At 43.4% G+C, this 18,304-nt stretch overlaps 1 protein-coding gene across 1 annotated transcript in view; it reads left to right on the top strand.

The window, feature by feature from the left end:
• The first annotated feature begins 17,089 nt into the window (after positions 1-17,089).
• Positions 17,090-18,304, top strand: part of macroh2a2 (macroH2A.2 histone) — a 35,752-nt gene continuing 34,537 nt past the window's right edge. The window contains exon 1 of the mRNA XM_079568115.1: positions 17,090-17,327. The gene's annotated coding sequence lies outside the window, so the exon portion shown is untranslated. The remainder of the gene's footprint in view (positions 17,328-18,304) is intronic.

The raw sequence follows: 18,304 nt of genomic DNA, 5'->3' as shown, positions 1-18,304 counted from the left end.
TCTTGTGTTGTGTTGAATAAGCAGGTATTTCGAAAGTTGGGAATTATCTTTTTGTCTAATTTTTTAAGTCCCCTGAAATTGCATTGAAATGAAGAGCCATGTTGCCAGTCGGCCAAATGAATACGCTGGATAACCTTCTGTCGTCTTTGTGTTCAACAGAAATATTAAAACAGTGCATGAAAGAAAGACTGAGTGAGAAGTTCAAATTTCTCTCTGAGCGAATCAATAGGTTCATTGAAAAGACGGGGTTCAACAATAGCGACACGGAGCTTTTCATCACAGAGGGGGGCTCTGTGCAGGTCAGTGAGGAGAAGTCAACCCAGTACAGGATCGTGCACGGCCAGGACCTTTTCAAATGTCACTCCCACAACGAGAAGCCAAACAGGACAGTGCTGACGAAGGGCGAGGCCGGCGTGGGGAAAACGCGGCTGACTCAGAAGGTGTGTCTGGACTGGGCTGAAGGCAGAGTCTTCCAGGACGTGCAGCTGCTGCTCCCCTTCACTTTCAGAGAGCTCAACGTGCTCCGAGACAGAAGGTTCAGCCTGGTGGAGCTGCTCCAGCACTTCTTCAGTGAAACCAAAGGTCTCTGCAGCTTCCAGCTTCTCCAGCTGCTCTTCATCTTTGACGGTCTGGACGAGTGCAGCCTTCCTCTGGACTTCAGCCGGACCCGGGTCCTGACGGAGCCCACAGAGAGCGCCTCAGTGGAGGAGCTGCTGGTGAACCTCATCAGGGGGAGCCTGCTTCCCTCCGCTCGCCTCTGGATAACCACACGCCCCGCGGCGGCCAATCAGATCCCTGCTGAGTGCGTCTCCATGGTGACAGAGGTGCGAGGGTTCAGCGAACAACAGAAGGAGCAGTACTTCAGGAACAGGTTCAGAGACGAGGCCACAGCCGTCATCTCTCACATCAAGACGTCGCCCAGTCTTTATGCAATGTGCGACAACCCTTTGTTCTGCTGGATCCTCTCTGTGGTTTTACACACGAATCTGGAGCAAACAGAGAAACTAGAGCTGCCCAAGACTCTGACTGAGATGTACGTCCGCTTCCTCCTGGTCCAGACCAAAGTCTGTAAGAACATCTTGTACGAAGGCCGAGACGAGACAGACTCTGCTTGGTCTCCAGAGACCAGGAAGATGGTGCTGTCTCTGGGAAAACTGGCCTTTGAGCAGCTGCAGAAAGGAAACCTGATCTTCAGCGAGAGTGACCCGAGCAAGTGTGGGCTGGACGCTGCAGAGATCGCTCGGCACTCCAGAATCTTTAGAGAGGAGCCAGGCCTGATCGAGGGCAAGGTCTACTGCTTCATCCATCAGACTGTGCAAGAGTTTCTGGCTGCTCTTCACGTCCATCAGACCTTCTTCAGCTCTGTGGAGAACCTGCTGTCAGCAGGATACACCTCTGGGAACTCACTCTTTTACCCCTCTGCTGTGGACCAGGCCTTACAGAGTCCAAACGGACACCTGGACCTGCTCCTGCGCTTCCTTCTGGGACTGTCTCTGCCGACCAATCAGAGGCTGCTGACAGGTCTGCTGACGGAGACCAGAAGAGCTCAGACCAATCAGAGGCTGCTGACGGAGACAGTAAAGTACATTAAAGAGAAGCTGAATAAAGGGAGACTGTCTGCAGAGAGGAGCCTGAACCTGCTCCACTGTCTGCACGAACTCAACGACAGCCATCTGGTGAAGCAGATAGAGAAGTCCATGAGAAAAGGAGCTCACTGCTGGGTAATAACTCCTGCTCAGTGGTCTGCTCTGTCCGTCCTTCTACTGTCCTCACACTCTGACCCGGAGGAGTTTGAGCTCAGGAAGTTCTGTCCCACAGAGGAGGCTTTTCTGCTGCCGGGCAACAAAGTCACGTGAGTCCAAACTATGTTTAAACACGTCGTGACTCTTGTCTCTAAGGGTGTTTTCAAGATTTGGGCTTGACATGTTCGATTATTTTGGTATGTTTGGTTTTCCCTGGAGCTGCCTTTGACTTGGCATGAGGTTAGAGGCGTAGTGGGGGAATGGTGTGTGTGTGAGAGAGAGGGCGGTGGAGCACAGATCGCTCAGACTGACAGTTCTGCTTCCACCAGTCGTTTAATGGAACAGCTTGTTTAACTAATGACCCAGAAACCTGCTCCCTCCTCTTCACTTGAGCCAGAGACAAAGCAGGACAACTCGTGAGTTTACCATTAGCCCTGTCTGGACTACGTCTCTCTCCCTCCAGGCTTCTCCAGAGTTATATCCTGCCATTGGCAACTTGCGACAAAAGGTGCCAATAGAATATGACACAACATCTTCGAGAGTCCTTCGCTGTAGATACTGAAGAACTCTAGAACAAAAACCAAACTAAACAGGGTGTCCATGGGCTCTAAGATTGTGGGGAGACCTCAGAGACCTTCGAGTGAGCTGTACAAGGAGAGGACACTGACTAAAGCCTGAGATGTTGCCTCTGACTCACCCTCTGAACCCTCAGTTTGAGCTTCTGAACTCTAAGGGGCGATACAGAGCTCCACACTGCAAAAAGTGGATTCTAAGCAAGTAAAAAATGTCTTACTTTAAGAAATAAGTTCTTATTTTTTCCCTAAAAAGTAATAATGTTTTGCCGAGCAAAGTTTTCTTGAGAAAAAAAATCTTATTTTAGGAAATAAAATCTGGCCATTTCTTGTTCAGATATATTTACTAAAAACATGCACATTTTTCTTGTAACAAGAAAGAAAGACTTTTTGAATCTTCTTCAGTTTTAGACAAAGACTATTTTTTCTTATTTTATGAAAAACTAAGATCACAACAACTCTTAATGTAAGAACTGATTCTCACAGAGAGAAAATACATTCCATTCTTTAAAGTGGGCGGCTCGGTGGCACAGCGGTTAGAGCCTCAGCCTCACAGCTCGAAGGTCCCGGGTTCGATTCCCACAAGGACGGGGCCTTTCTGTGTGGAGCATGTTCTCCCCATGTCTACCACTAAAAACATGTACAATAGGTGATTCTGACCATCAGCCTGGCTCCACATCATGGAGACGGGTCTCCGTGCCTCGGCAATACTTTCCTTCAATGTTAGTATTTATTAAGAACATTTTGCTCAAAAATGGGTGTAATTTAGAACATTTTACTTAAATCAAGCCACATTTAAGTAAAATATCCACAATTTTTCACATTTTCATGTTTTCCTTAAGTTATTCCTTTTTCTGAGGACATTTTGCTTAATTCTAGCTATTTATTTGCTCAGAATTAAGCAAATACCTCTTTCTTGTTTCATGATAAGAAAAATATTCTATAAATAAGAATTCTTAGCAAGAAAAAAACCCTGACCCCATTGGCAGAATTTTTTCCTCAAAACAAGACAAAATGTCTTATTTTAAGATTTGTTTCCCTTGTTTTTAGTAGGGTACTTTTTGCAGTGCACTGTGTTTAAGAAGTCAAACATTTTTAAGTCTGATTTTGGACGCACGGGAGAAACGTGGCTGATTCAGAATCGTGTAGTGAGTTCGATCTTTCGATTCTCGGTCGTGTAGTGTAGACCCCATTCTTTACAAAATTGTGTAGTGTGTGCCGGCCTTTCACGGTGAAGGCCTGTATGTGTTTGAATATACGCAACTCCCTGTGTTTGATCCAAGACACAGACCTTAGTCCAGACTGAAACCAATGAGAGCTCAGTTTGGTCCAACCACGGCCCACGGAGCGTCCACATGTTGAACTTTAGATCAAGTCAAATGAATGTCTAGACGTCTGGAGCAAACGGTGTGTCCTATACATAGATTTAAGATGGAAGAGAAAACCGATTTGAAAGAAAAATGAAGTCTTTGGAGTCAGGCTGTTCAGCAACTCCCACCTGAACCGAGCACCTTTTTCTCCAGTTTGGCTTTACCCCCGTCCTAAAGCTTCTGGAAAAAAGCTGTGAAAATAGCAACAAAACTGAGACGAAGAAAGTTATGGAAATGTGACAAAAAAGTGAGAAAAATTGATGAAGAAGAGACAAAAATGTCAAAAAATGACAAAAATTTGATTAAAAAATGGACGAAAAAATGACAAAAAAAAATGACGAAAAAATGACAAAAAATGACAAAAAATGACAAAAAATGTGACAAAAAATGACAAAAAAATGACAAATAAAGCTACAAAAATGAGTTGAATACCCAACAAAAAAATGATGGTTAAAAAATCTGATGACGTGAGGAAAAAGATCCTCTCGGTTCAGGCGGGAGTTAAGAGGTTAAACGAGGTCCGAAGCGACATAAGAATCCTGTTCCAAAGTGTGTCCTGAGGACCAAAGAGAAGAGCTTTTCTCGCCCCTTGACCCTATACCTTCTCTCTCCTCAGTTTGTCCTGGTGTGGCCTGTCCCCTCTCAGCTGTGATCCTCTGGCCTCTGTCCTGGGCTCCTCCATTTTGAAACACCTGGATCTCAGCAACAATGACCTCCAGGACTTAGGAGTGGAGCTTCTGTGTGAGGGACTGAAGAGAGCAGACTGCAGGCTGGAAACACTCAGGTGAGATCATCCTTCTCATGTGTCCGCATTAGAGGGTCTTCACATTTGTTTCACTGTTTTTCTGTTCGTTAAAGTCAGAAACAAGTCCTGTGAGGTGACGGTCAACTGTGTCTTTAGGCTGTCCGTATGTCTGATCTCAGAGGGGGGCGGGGCTTCTCTAGCCAAAGCCCTGAGGTTAAACGAGGTCCGAAGCGACATAAGAATCCTGTCTCCAAAGTGTGTCATGAGGACCAAAGAGAAGAGCTTTTCTCGCCCCTTGACCCTATACCTCCTCTCTCTCCTCAGCTTGTCCTGGTGTGGCCTGTCCCCTCTCAGCTGTGATCCTCTGGCCTCTGTCCTCAGCTCCTCCATTTTGAAACACCTGGATCTCAGCAACAATGACCTCCAGGACTTAGGAGTGGAGCTTCTGTGTAAGGGACTGAAGAGAGCAGACTGCAGGCTGGAAACACTCAGGTGAGATCATCCTTCTCATGTGTCCGCATTAGAGGGTCATCACATTTGTTTCACTGTTGTTCTGTGTCTTTAGGCTGTCCGGATGTCTGATCTCAGAGGGGGGCGGGGCTTCTCTAGCCAAAGCCCTGAGCTCCTCCAATCTGAAAGAGTTAGACCTGACCTACAACCATCCAGGACCCTCCGCCGAGCGCCTGACCGCTCTCCGTGGCAGCCACGACTGCACCCTGGAATCTCTCAGGTGTTGGTCAACATCCATGACTGCTGTCCAGTAATGTCTGTTCATAGACTTCCTGAACTTTGAGCCTTCTTTGAATCTCACTACTTCTTTAATCTGTTTAATTTCATAAGATTCTTTCATCCCACATGAAAAAGGACATGCACCAGCCGCAAACCTGTGCTCCGCTAGAACCAGGCTTTTCTGAGATACTTTTACTTAAAGAGTAACTAACCCCCCCTTCCAGAGGCTCAGCCTGAGAGCATCAGATTTGAAAATCTCAACAGAAAAGGGGCGTTGCCTGGAGGACTAAGGGGCACGCGGGAGGGGTGAGGGGTGGGAAGGGTTTCGGGGTCTGATTGACAGGCCTGAGTCATTTGACTAACGATGCACTCGCAACGCTCCTCGTAAACAAAGTTCGAGCACAGCGAGCTAACTTATTTAGCAACATGGTTAGACAGCTCTACAGCTCTCTTTACACAGGACAGGCATCGTGGCTGACAGCGGCCTTGTACCCGAGACTGCTCTGAGGTACATTTTTGGTCCTGCATTTGCACTGTTACTTAAAGGATCTATATCATGCTATTTTAGCCATTCCAAAGTTAAGTATAGGCATTTATATGATATATTGTACCTCTACCACTATGGAGCACTCATTTTTGTGATAAATATAAGTGTTTTCTGGAGGTATTTTTCAAACCCGGAAGACAAAACGCTTCGATTCAGTTAACTCCGCCCCCTCTCTCCTCACATACAACTTTACTGTAATATAAATAAACAGCAATAAGTGAAGATACTTCACAATGCAGTTATAAGGAGTTGACATCTGCAACACAGCTTCATTATGGCTAACACACACGCTAACACACATGCTAACACACAAGCTACCACCTACGCTAACATACAAGCTAACGGTCCATTGCTGTTTATGTGATGGGACTTGCGTTGGTTATAAAAGTTAATCCACTTTGGTTCTGGTGAAGGTTCACAAACATCCATCACAGACAGTCACAGAAAAAACACTATTTTGGTGAAAGTCGCTGAATCCCGGAGAGAAAAAAACAACTTCTGACGAGTGTCTCTTCTTTAGGAAGGTTGAATAAAGTCCTCGTAGCCAAACACGCTTCTTTATCTCCGTGACATTATCGTTAGGTAAGAATAAAGAACAGGTGTGTCCAGAGTAGGTTAGAAAGAGCTCCATCTTCAGCTGCAGCACAAACATGACATGTGTTCAGACGCTCTTTTGGCCCCAGCTGACCTGGAAGCACCTCGGGCACATCCTTTTTTTCCCCCGTTTATTTCTTTCTTACAACAGAAATAATAAAAAAACAAATTAAAATCAGGCCGTAATCATAGAATCAAGACTTTACATTACAGACGTCGAGCACTTCCATTCCGCTGTGATGACAAAACTGAGCAGGTCAGTCGTTCACCAGGAGAGGGCGGAGCCTCAGAGAGCAGGATTCAGGAGGATTCCTGAGAACTGCGTGAATGAAGCCAAAAAACACTCTGGGGGTGTTTTTGATAAGGAAATAGCAAAACAACATGGCTAAAAGCTCCACAAAGTCGATTTTGCATGATATAGGACCTTTAAGAAAACATATTGGGTTCTTCTTCCACCACTGCCAGACTCACTAGCCAACATTTGGGCCTCAGTAAATATTATATTATTAGTATTTATGAAACAAATGTTCTTGCCATGGCACTTCTTTTGTTGTAAATGTGTCATTGGTAGATCAGAGGATAGATAAATCTGAAAGAACACTGATGATGAAGACTGTTATGCCTCCTCAGTATGACTTTAGGTATGTACACACCTAACCGGACGAATCACAAAACCACTTCTTCGCATGTGTTCACTTCAGAAGGAGCCACTGCCGCTCCTTCCTACTCCCTCTGTGTGGCTTTGGAGTGTGCAGTACCTGTTTGTCCAGCCTCATGTCATGAGAAAATCTCCTTTAAAACATGTTTCTAATCCAGTGCCTTGTCTTAAAGCTTTCACTTGTGTCTTTATGAGGTACATGCATTAATAGAGGGGGTTATGTCGCTCCAAATTCAGATGATCTGTCCTTTTTTCTGAATGTTCTCCACTTCCTCGTCACACGCACTCATTTACAGCACAGGAGTCGCCTGCACCTGCCGCGGGTTTTACAATGGGCTGGTTCTATGATCCCTGCATGAAACATATGCGCTGCTCAATTATGTTTGCTCTCCAGTCTTTCTGACACTGGACTCAGGTGTTCAGATCGATCAGTAGTTCTCTGTCCTGGTCTACAGTAAACTGGACTCGTGTGTTTCAGGCTGGATCCTTCTGGAGAACAGTTCATGGTCCCGGGTCTGCGGAAGTGTGAGTGGTTTTATTTTGTTCAGGCTATACTATTCTCTTTAGATAAAGATGATTTATGTCTGTGTTTCAGATTCCTTTGAGTTCTCTCTGGAGCCAAACACAGCTCATAGGAAGCTCCTTCTGTCTGAGGACAATCGCACAGTGACCCATGTGAGGGAGGAGCAGCCGTATCCAGATGACATGGACAGGTTCACACACTGGAAGCAGGTCCTGAGCTCCACTGCCATGACAGGCCGCTGTTACTTTGAGGTGGACTATAGCGGGCGGAATTGTCATGAGAGGTTTTCCATTGCAGTGAGTTCCAAACGGATCAAACGGACGGGAAACAGTAGAGAGTGTGTGTTTGGTGGACTCAACGATCTGTCTTGGAGTCTGACGATCAGGGACAATCGTTATTTTGCCCGTCACAACGGCACAGAAACATTTCTGTCCTGCACCGTCTCACCTCAAGTGGGCGTTTTCCTGGACTTTGAGGCTGGAGATCTGTCCTTCTATCAGGTCCTCTCTGAAGGACTGTCCCACATGCACACCTTCAACACGTCCTTCACCGAGCCGCTGTTTCCTGGGTTTGAAGTGGGGGATGATTCTAAAGTGACTTTGGTAGATATGAAGTCTTAAGGATCCTTTTGTCATAGAGTTCAAGATGATGATGTCATATCGCTGAGCATCATTGGATTAGCAGCAATAATAAACTAATGGAGATGTTAAAACACTGCCGTTATTGTTCAGATTAGAACACTTGGACACATAGGGCCAGATCTTGTGGTTCATGGCGCAGGCTGTAGAGCAGACGACTGCGCAGACGGGTGGCGCTCCTTACAATCTTCAGTGTCAGACCTGGAGCAAAAAGAGGGCAGGACAGGAGGGGGGACAGACTCCATTGTGATGTTGTGGTGCCGCCCCCTCCCCATGCTTTCCCCAGACCTGCGGAAGGCGGTGGGTTGCGAGGGGGGGTTCTCCTGTAAACGCGTAACATGCTGATGCAGCGCAATGTTTAATAAAGATGAAAGAAACAAGACTGTCCGTCTGCTGCTGCAGATCCAAGGTGAGCGGACGGGACAGAGACGCAAAATTACGAAATGTACAGGATTTAACTGATCAGAAACTGTCATATCGGCTGTGGAGGAGTTACAGAGTTATGCAGCAGCTGCAAGAAAACCGTAGCTATTGGAACATTTGCGCTACAGCTGCAGGATTCTTGAAGCGGCTGAATTGGGAAAAAAAAAAAAAAGTTGCTCTGCACCCTGTGAAATGTGCTTCTTTCTTTTGGACTGAGCTGGAGCATCATCTGGAGGTAAAGACTGACACACGATGGAAACGTCTCCTTAAAACTCAGATCAGACCTGGTGGTGTGGCACTTGAGGCATGTGTGGTTTATTTATGGAAAACTGTTGTTGTTTTGGTGTTAGGGGTGTGTTTGGTGTTAGGGGTTTGCGCGTTGATCTACTGTATCGAACAGACTTTTCAAGGTAATTTCACTGTTGTTTTCAATTTGACGTTGATTCTAAGGAAGAAGACGAGGCAGTGGGATGTAAAGAGGAACATAATGTGAAGGTGCCATAGAAGAGCAGCTCCAAGTGCTGCTTGTAATGAACCAGGCCTCAGTCGGCCTCTTTTTCTTAAATAACGCCCTCTCCCTAGCGGCGCAGCCTTTAGCGCAAAACCTGCGCCACATGCAAGATCGTGCGTGCACCACATTGCGTTTAGAGTTGCGCACGGACTGCGCCAGTCACAAGATCTGGCCCTAAGTGTTTGATGTATTTACCAATACTGACTGAGCACTGCACCGGTTTGGGAACCTCAGGATCTCGTCTCTGCCGTTTGCAGACGATGTTGTTCTGTTGGACCTTCAGCTGCTCTGGTTTGCAGCCGGGATGAGGATCAGCTCCTCCAAAACCGAGGCCATGGTTCTCCTTCCCCTCTTCCGGTCGGTGGGGAGTCCTCGCCTCAAGTGGAGGAGTTCAAGTATCTCGGGGTCTTGTTCACGAGTAAGAGACGGATGGAGCGTGAGATGGACAGTCGCTGTATCGGACTGTCGTGGTGAAGAGGGAGCTGAGTCGACCCCGCCCTCACCTACAGTCATGAGATCTGGGTAATGACCGAAAGGACGAGATCGTGGATACAAGCGGCCGAAATGAGCTTCCTTCACAGGGCGGCTGGGGGTGAGGAGCTCAGTTACCCGGGAGGAGCTCGGAGTAGAGTCGCTGCTCCTTCACTTTGAAAGGAGCAGCTGGGGGGGGGGGGTTTACAGACAGAAGAATGAACCAAACTCACGTCACACATTTGTCGTGTTTTTGTTGTCACTCTTCTGTTGTGTATTTGTGACTCTTTTGTGACTTTTTGTTGCGTTTTCATATTTGTTGTCCCGGGTTCGATTCCCACCTGGACGGGGCCTTTCTGTGTGGACTTTGCATGTTCTCCCTGTGGTAAAAACATGTGCAATAGGTGAATCCTCCAGCCCGGTGTTTCTGACCACCAGTGTGACAAAGTAGGAGGTCGCTTTGTTCCCTTAGTTTATTTTGCCACGTTATTTAGTTATGTTCAGGTATTCGTTGTTTCACATTTGTCCTTTTTTTTGCAATAACCAACTAAACAGCTAAGCTAAACTATCCCGGGTTTGATTTGTTTATTTGCTTGACATTTTCATTTAAGCATCACACACACACTATTTAGTTTAAAATCTTTTTTGTTGGGTGTAAAATGTTTAGTTTGTAAAGCAACACATCAAATGGGTAATACTTACCGCCTGGTCACACAGAGGAGGTGTGGCCTCTTTGGGCAGCCATTATAAAAGGTGTGTTCGAGATGAGCCAGACGGACGCAGTTTTACAGCGACTGCAGACTCTCGGTGCCGGTTAGATTTCTGTTCTTGCTCCAGAGGCTCTGACGTCACGTGGGGCTCGGAAAGATGGTGAGACCCCGACGAGAGCAGCCGACTGGATCAGCCGCTGCATCTCTCCTGAGGAACTGCAGCGGCTCCACGGCCCAGTGCATGATGGGAAAACACCCACCTGTCCTCACGCTCAGGTGATTGGATACGAGTCTGTGTGATCAGAAACGTGCTCCTCGCCCTCCCCTCTCCTCTTTAGATCTGAACAAATAAACTATGACTGAAACTATTAAAGTTCTGCATCGCCCCTAAAATCGAGCTCATGTTTGATGCTTTTCAGAACAAACTCATGATTTAAAAGGACGTGTTTTATCACAAACTTAAACAAACAAACAAATGGGAAAGTTTCCTCTGATGAAGAACGATGTCTCTGGAGTGAAGGAAACAGAGCAGGAGGTGAAGGACTTTTATTTAGGATAAACTTTAAATGAAGGCGAGATCTGAACGAGACGCTGCTGATCTGAGGCTCTCGTTGTTCTGCATGTGGAGCGGTCGGATTGGCTTCAGACTCTTTTCTCCGCCCCCTGTTGCGCCGGCTCCTCTCGCCGACCATCCAGGCGAGACACAACGGCATCTTAAACACACCTAAAATCTTGGGTCATCCCATGGACCAGTCCATGTGCAGGGGGGGGGATTGGTTTTGAGTTTTGTGTTTCTTTAACATTTGTTTGCTTCTGTTCAGTATTTTGTGTTTGAGGGGGGGCAAAGCCTGGACACATTAGGGGATGAACGCCACGAGTGAGAAATGGTCAGTAAAAGAAACCTAACCTGTGCATGTACAATGTAAACTTACCTCCAGGTAGAAGGTTCCTACCAGGGGAGGGGCTTCCTGCTATAAAAGGGTCGTAGCCGTGTGCATGGGGAGTTTTCCTGAGTTCAGTTCAGTTCTGTTGTATGAGTTTGTTGAGTTTTTTGTAAATATGTACAGTTTGATTTTTCCTCACGGTGCAATAAATTGGGCTACTACGGATATTTTTGATTCTGCCTCCTACTTAACCACCTTGGCCAGCTTCCCCACAACCAGCCTGGCTCCACATCATGGAGACGGGGCCTCGAGCACCGGCTCACTGCTCCTACACTGAGGACGGGTCAAATGCAGAGAACACACTTCTCTACAGAGATTAACACATAGCGTCCAGTGGCATGAATGATGGAGCGCACAAGTGGCCTTTTTCCGTTTTATTTCCGTGATTAGTGTTTCCACCGTAAGAACTAAAACCACATACCGTAATAAATGAATACCATGACTTACAGTGAAATCCAAAACGTACAATAAATCAGTTTACCTCCATTCCCCATTCCAACCAGGCGCGAGTGTTTAACAAACACCCGCCATGACAGATTTAAACATTTCCGGGGGAAATGACACAATCAATTTGGCCGGAATTTCCAAAACAAAACATAAAGTCCTTACACTCCCACCAATCACGAGAGAACATGTAAAGACATTATCTTTAAAAAGTATGCTAGCGAAGTATCGTAGTAGTAGTAGTAGTAGTAGTAGTAGTAGTAGTAGTAGTAGTAGTAGTAGTAGTAGTAGTAGTAGTAGTAGTAGTAGTAGTTTATTCGGTCAGTTCATTCATTCCTTTATGCGTAAATACATTTCCAATTCTTTGTGTCCAACATGACCGAAAGGGTTTAGGCTGAAGTGAAAACTTATAACGCCTAACCCAGTTTACAGACTTCCACCAGAGAAAAACAAAAACAAAACACAAACATTAATAATGAACAATATCAAGTGTTAAACAGAAGAGAAATAAGCCTGAAGTTAGTAACATCAATTTCAATATTCCAACAAATATGTTACATACATTTGTTTTAAGTTAAATTAGTTGAAACTAAATCATGTCATCATTATTATTATTATTTTTTTATTTTTCTTACTTTATTCATCCTAAGCTTATATATTCTCGAATTTTAATAGCTTTAAAGAACTTTTTGAAAGCTTTGACTGTTTGGGACAGTTTTAACTGATCTTCCAGGTCGTTCCACAGATTAACACCTCTTACAGAAATACAATGACTCTTTTTATTCTTTTTCGCTTTTGCTTTTTTGAAAATAGCAGTTCCTCGGAGGTTATACTGACTTTTCCTGTGTTCAAAAAGCTCCTGGATGGGAGGAGGGAGAAGATTATTATATGCTTTGTGCACTATTACTAATGTATTTAGATCAACAAGATCATGGATTTTCAGTCGGCTCAGCTCTACAAAACAGGGTTCGTCGGTGATAGAAATCTGCTTTAGTGATAATTCTTATTGCCTTTTTGTGGAGTAGGAAAATAGGATGAGTATTGGATTTATAATTGTTTCCCCATATTTCCAGGCCATAATTTAGGTAAGGAAGTATGAGGGAGTTATACAGTAATAGAAGAGATTTTTTATCGAGTACAGTTTTCAATTTGCCAATTACAGCAATTTGCTAATTTTGTTTTTAATATACTTATATGCGATTTCCATTCAAGTTTACCATCAATGGTCACTCCTAAAAATTTATTTGCATGAACTCGTTCAATTTCTGTATCATTTATTTTTAGAGTTGTATGATCACTAATTTTTCTACTCCCAAAGATAATATATTTTGTTTTACTGAGATTCGTAATTACTGTTACATTCTGAGACAGGCACACACTTGCGTTTTTGTGTGTGGTCAAAATAAAAAGAAAGTTAAGACCCTAGAGCATTATTTTGCATTGACAACAGTAAGTTTTTGTGCGTTTGGAAATGATTTTGTGTGAACTCAAAGTGAGGTCGGCTTGTTAGTTCAAGTTTACATGACACTGGACAAAACACATGTTTCCAATATGTTCATGGATTACATACCAATGTGATGTATACATGTCTTTTTTCTCTCCCTTTCCCTGTCAATCTGAAGTGAGTGACTACGGACAGATAGTTTCTATTTCTACATGGTTATACGGAGCTTGTACACTACAAAAAGTAAATATCAAGCATTGCCTTAAATGACTTGAATTGAGGAAATGTTTCCTGTTTTTGTCGGTTTTCCCTCATTTAGACACTTTTCCTGATCGGACCGAGTTTACTTTGCTTGTTTGAGGACATTTCAGACCAGTTCTAGGGTAAATCTCACTTGAAATAAGAAAGTAAAATTGCCAATGAGATAAGACCAATTTTCTTTCCCCATTGGCAAAGAAAATGACCTGAAATAAGGACGAAATGTATCGAAACGAGTCAGAAACATCTCAGAACAAGAGAAATAATCCAGGACAAATGCCCAAGAACTTCTTAACAAGTCAAAACAACTAACATTTGGATTATTGTGCTCAAATTGAGATGTTTATACTGATCTAGTTAAACACTTTTTGCAGTGTACACTTGGGTATAGTTGGTATAGCAGGGCTGAGCAATATTCTATATATTTTTGTGTGATCAGAACGAAAGAGAGATGTGCCCTGGTATAACTCTTATGTACCATATGGTGTATTTATTTATTTACGACTGTAAATGATAAATCCTTTATTTTTATTTTTTGGTAACTGTAAATGATGAAATTCTTTGACATTTTGTACGATCATAAACGATTTATATCTATGTGTAAGCACAGACTCATGCATCGGGTTCTTGCACGAGTCAAGCGGAGAGTTTATGTGAGGATTACTTGAATGAGAGATAAGGGGCAGGTTTACTATAAGTTCTTGAACTTCTTCCTGCTCCTTTTGAGCACAAAGTCTTGTTTTGTATTTTTTTTCTTTCTGTAAAATGTTGACATACTTTTTTCTGCTCAAATGAATAAATAAATGAAATGAAATGAATGAAATGAAGGAAATGAGTGCATAACGAGTGATTACAACAACCAAAAGCATTACATTAGAACATCCCATAGTTTTTTCACACATCTTTCAATTTACTGGAAATACATTAATTCATTGTCAAAACTTCTCTATCAAAATGTTCATCGTGTAAAATGTCTGTCTCCCCAGTCTTGACTTAGCTGTCGCTGTTACTGTTCTTTACCCCATGTCCTCTCAGCCAAAACCAAGTGCTTCCTTTCTGACATATGCTCTCCTTTCATTAACACATGTCAATAATAAGTGAGGATCTTTCTTACAAAAAGGACAAAGAGGTTTTAGTCTCTGAACAGTTTGTGTTGATGGTGAATTGGCTTTGAATGTTCTTGAGACCAAATTAATATTTACAGTCAGTGGAACTGAGGGCATGAAGAGATGTTACAGGATTACAAGCAATCTGGCTCCACATCATGGAGGCGGGTCTCCGGGCGCGACAGTATTTTCCTTAAATACTAGTATTTATTAAGAACATTTTGCTCAAAAATGTGTCAAATTTAGAACATTTTACTTTAATCAAGCAACATTTAAGTAAAATGTCCCACAATTTTTCACGTTTTCATGTTTTCCTTAAATTATTCCATTTTCTGAGGACATTTTGCTTTATTCTAGCTCTTTATTTGCTTAAATTTACTGTTTCTTTCTTGTTTTATGATAAAATGTCAAAATGTCTTATTTTAAGATTTTTTTCCCTTGTTTTTAGTAGGGTACTTTTTGCAGTGTACAAATTGTCGGACAAAAGTTTTTTAATTCTCTCAAAAACTTTAAAACTATTAATATTCACAAATGAGGCTTATTTGAAAGATATGTAATATACAATTATGCCATGATGTTTTCTGTTTAATCTGTTACCCTGAAAATACAATTTACAGAAACTTTATTAGTCCAATCATTTGCTCGGACGGTTGCGCCACCGGACATTTCAGGGGTTTGAGGTGTGAAAACATTAAAAAATATTTATTATTGAAATGTCATGAAAATGCCTTTAAAGGAATAGGCCAGCGTTTTTCCAGACTGAGATATGTTCTTACCTGAGCTGTGACGAGTTCTTTAGGACCTGTCTGATCTTCAGTCACGTAAACACAGCGGCGTTAGCATTTAGCCTCTCCCTCTCTCCTCTATAGCTCCAAACCAGGTCAAGATAGAAGCTACCAAGCTCTTCCACGTTTTCCCTATTTAAATATGGTTACGTGAAGTGTTCCACTACAAAGTATAATTACACAAAATTAAACAATGTGGATTTTCTAAGCGGATAAAACTATATTGTAAGACGTAATAATACCAGGAGTAAGCTAAATGCTAACGCCGTCTGCGCTGTGTTTACGTGACTGAAGGCACGGGGGAAGATCAGACAGGTCCTAAAGAACTCGTCAAAGCTCAGGTAAGAACATATCTCAGTATGGAAAAACGGTGGCCTGTTCCTTTAAACTCCTTAGGTTTTGTAGAATAAAGTGATGCATATAATGAAAAGATCAAATTATTTTTAAAAGAAATACAACACTTGGACACAAAAATATGCACGTCATGTCATTGACCCTATACTTTATCGTGTAACACTTCACGTAACCATATTTAAACAGGGGAAACGTGGAAGAGCTCGGTAGCTTCTATCTTCACCTGGTTTGGAGCCATAGAGGAGAGAGGGAGAGGCTAAATGCTAACGCCGTCTGCGCTAACGTGACTGAGGACACGCGTGACGACCAGACAGGTACACATGAACTCATCTAAGGTAAGAACATATCTCTATGTAAAAACGGTGGCCTGTTCCTTTAAACATAGTCAGGGTTGAGGCCAGTCTCACTCTCAAACTGAAACGCAGCCTCACCGTGTTTAGTCCTGACTCTGGGAACCACCAGGAGGCCCCTCCCTGAGATGGTTCATACGGCTCTAACATGTCAGAGCTGGACTTCGGTGCTAAACCATGAAGAGACTTGTAAAAACCAGGGTTGTTTTAAAGGGAGCCCGTGCAGAGACCGGAGCACTGGACTAATATGGTCGTATTTCCTGGTTCTGGTCAGGACTCGAGCAGCAGCGTTCTGGATGTTCAGCTCGTTTGGAAAGGCCAGTGAGCAGGTGTTACAGTAGTTTAACCTCTTAACTCCCACCTTAACGGATGCCATTTTCTCCAGTTTAGCTTTACCCAAATCAAAAAGATTCTTTGGAAAAAAGCACCAAAACAACCACAAAGAAATGAGAAGAAAACAAGGATGTAAATGCAACAAAAATTAGAAAAAAGCTCAACAAAAATGTGACAAAAATTCAACAAAATGTGACAAAAATTTTACAAAAAGTGACAAAAATTCAACAAAAATGTGACAAAAATGTGACAAAAATGTCACCAAAAAGTGACAAAAATGTGACAAAAATGTGACAAAAATTCAACAAAAATTCAACAAAAAATCAACAAAAAAGTGACAAAAATTTAACAAAAATGTGACAAAAATGTGACAAAAATTTTACAAAAAAGTGACAAAAATTTAACCAAAAAGTGACAAAAATGTGACAAAAATTCAACAAAAATTCAACAAAAATTAAGCAAAAATTCAACAAAAAATGACAAAAATTCAACAAAAATTTGACAAAAATTCAACCAAAAAAGTGACAAAAATTCAACAAAAATGTGACAAAAATTCAACTTTTTTTTTTACAAAAACTCAACAAAAATGTGACAAAAAAAACATGAAAAAGGTGACTCAACACAGCAACAACGCGAGGAAAAAGGTCAGTTTTGTGGGTCTTAGCTTTCAAATGAGGTGCTACACAGGCCTATATAACAGCGGGGGTTAGAGGTTTAATGACGCTCTTTGCCACATGGAGCACACCTGGACGACAGAGAGCCCCCGCAGGTCCGGCCCTTTGAGCGGCCGAAGGCGTGAGACAAACAAAAGGCCAGGTCAGCTCGTGCAAAGGCAGAACAACAGGCCGAACTTTGCCTCTCTGGACGCGGAGCGGAGTCGGGGGCGTTTCTCTGGATTTGTTCCTTTGCAGCATCAGTAGCGCTGTCGCTCCTGAGCCGCTTCTGTGTCGCTCCTGTTCCGCGTAGCAAAGCCTCCCGTTAACCGCGCGTTCGCCGCCGAGAAGCCCCGCGAAACCCGGCGCAGACACCCGCGCGCCGCACCAGGACACCCGGAGGACACGCACACCGACGCCCGCCAGGTGAGGCAGGCCGCCCGGGGGTCGCCTCTGGCCCGGGTGCAGCCGCGCGTCAGGGCCGTGCGGCAGCTGGAGCGCGCGGAGGGGAGTGAGGAGGAAAAACGGGGGGGGGGGGTTTTCGGCGCGTGGCGGGGATATAGGTGAGCGTTTGGAGGCGCGCGGGGTTCGGGGGGTGCGTGAGGAGGTTTGTGACGGAGCGGAGGTCGGGGAGGGGAACTGTCGCGGCTGAAACACGGAGTTTTCAGGCCGAGACTGAAACAGCGTCATGTTTTCTCTCCAGCGCCGTGGAGGATTTCACACTGCGCATGCGCGGGCAGCTCCGTCTCGCTTCAGTAAACGAGCTTCAACAACAAGAGAGAAAAAGCAGGAGGAAAGCAGGAGCAGCAGCTTTTTTACGGGCACTTGATCTGCCAAAGAGACTGTGTGTGGTTCAGATTCTCCAAATGTGATCGAATGTGTTATTTACTAAACGAGTTCATTAACCTCTCACCACACGCCTGGACCGAGTGCATTCTGTCCTCTTTGGCCATGGTCTGTGTGACACCTCATTTGAAAGCTAAGACCCACAAAACTGATCTTTTTCCTCGCGTTGTTGCTGTGTTGAGTCACCTTCTTTTTGGTCAGATTTTTGTTGAATTTTTGTCATTTTTTTGTTGAATTTTTGTCACTTTTTTTTTGAATTTTTGTTGAATTTTTGTCACATTTTTGTTGAATTTTTGTCACATTTTTGTTGAATTTTTGTCACTTTTTTGTTGAATTTTTGTCACTTTTTTGTTGAATTTTTGTCACTTTTTTGTTGAATTTTTGTTGAATTTTTGTCACTTTTTGGTTGAATTTTTGTTGAATTTTTGTCACATTTTTGTAGAATTTTTGTCACTTTTTGGTTGAATTTTTGTCACATTTTGGTTGAATTTTTGTCACTTTTTTGTTGAATTTTTGTTGAATTTTTGTTGAATTTTTGTTGAATTTTTGTTGAA

The sequence above is a fragment of the Gobius niger genome (assembly GCF_951799975.1).
Source record: "Gobius niger genome assembly, chromosome: 12".
Lineage (NCBI taxonomy): Eukaryota > Metazoa > Chordata > Actinopteri > Gobiiformes > Gobiidae > Gobius > Gobius niger.
This window is presented reverse-complemented; position numbering and strand designations above follow the sequence as displayed.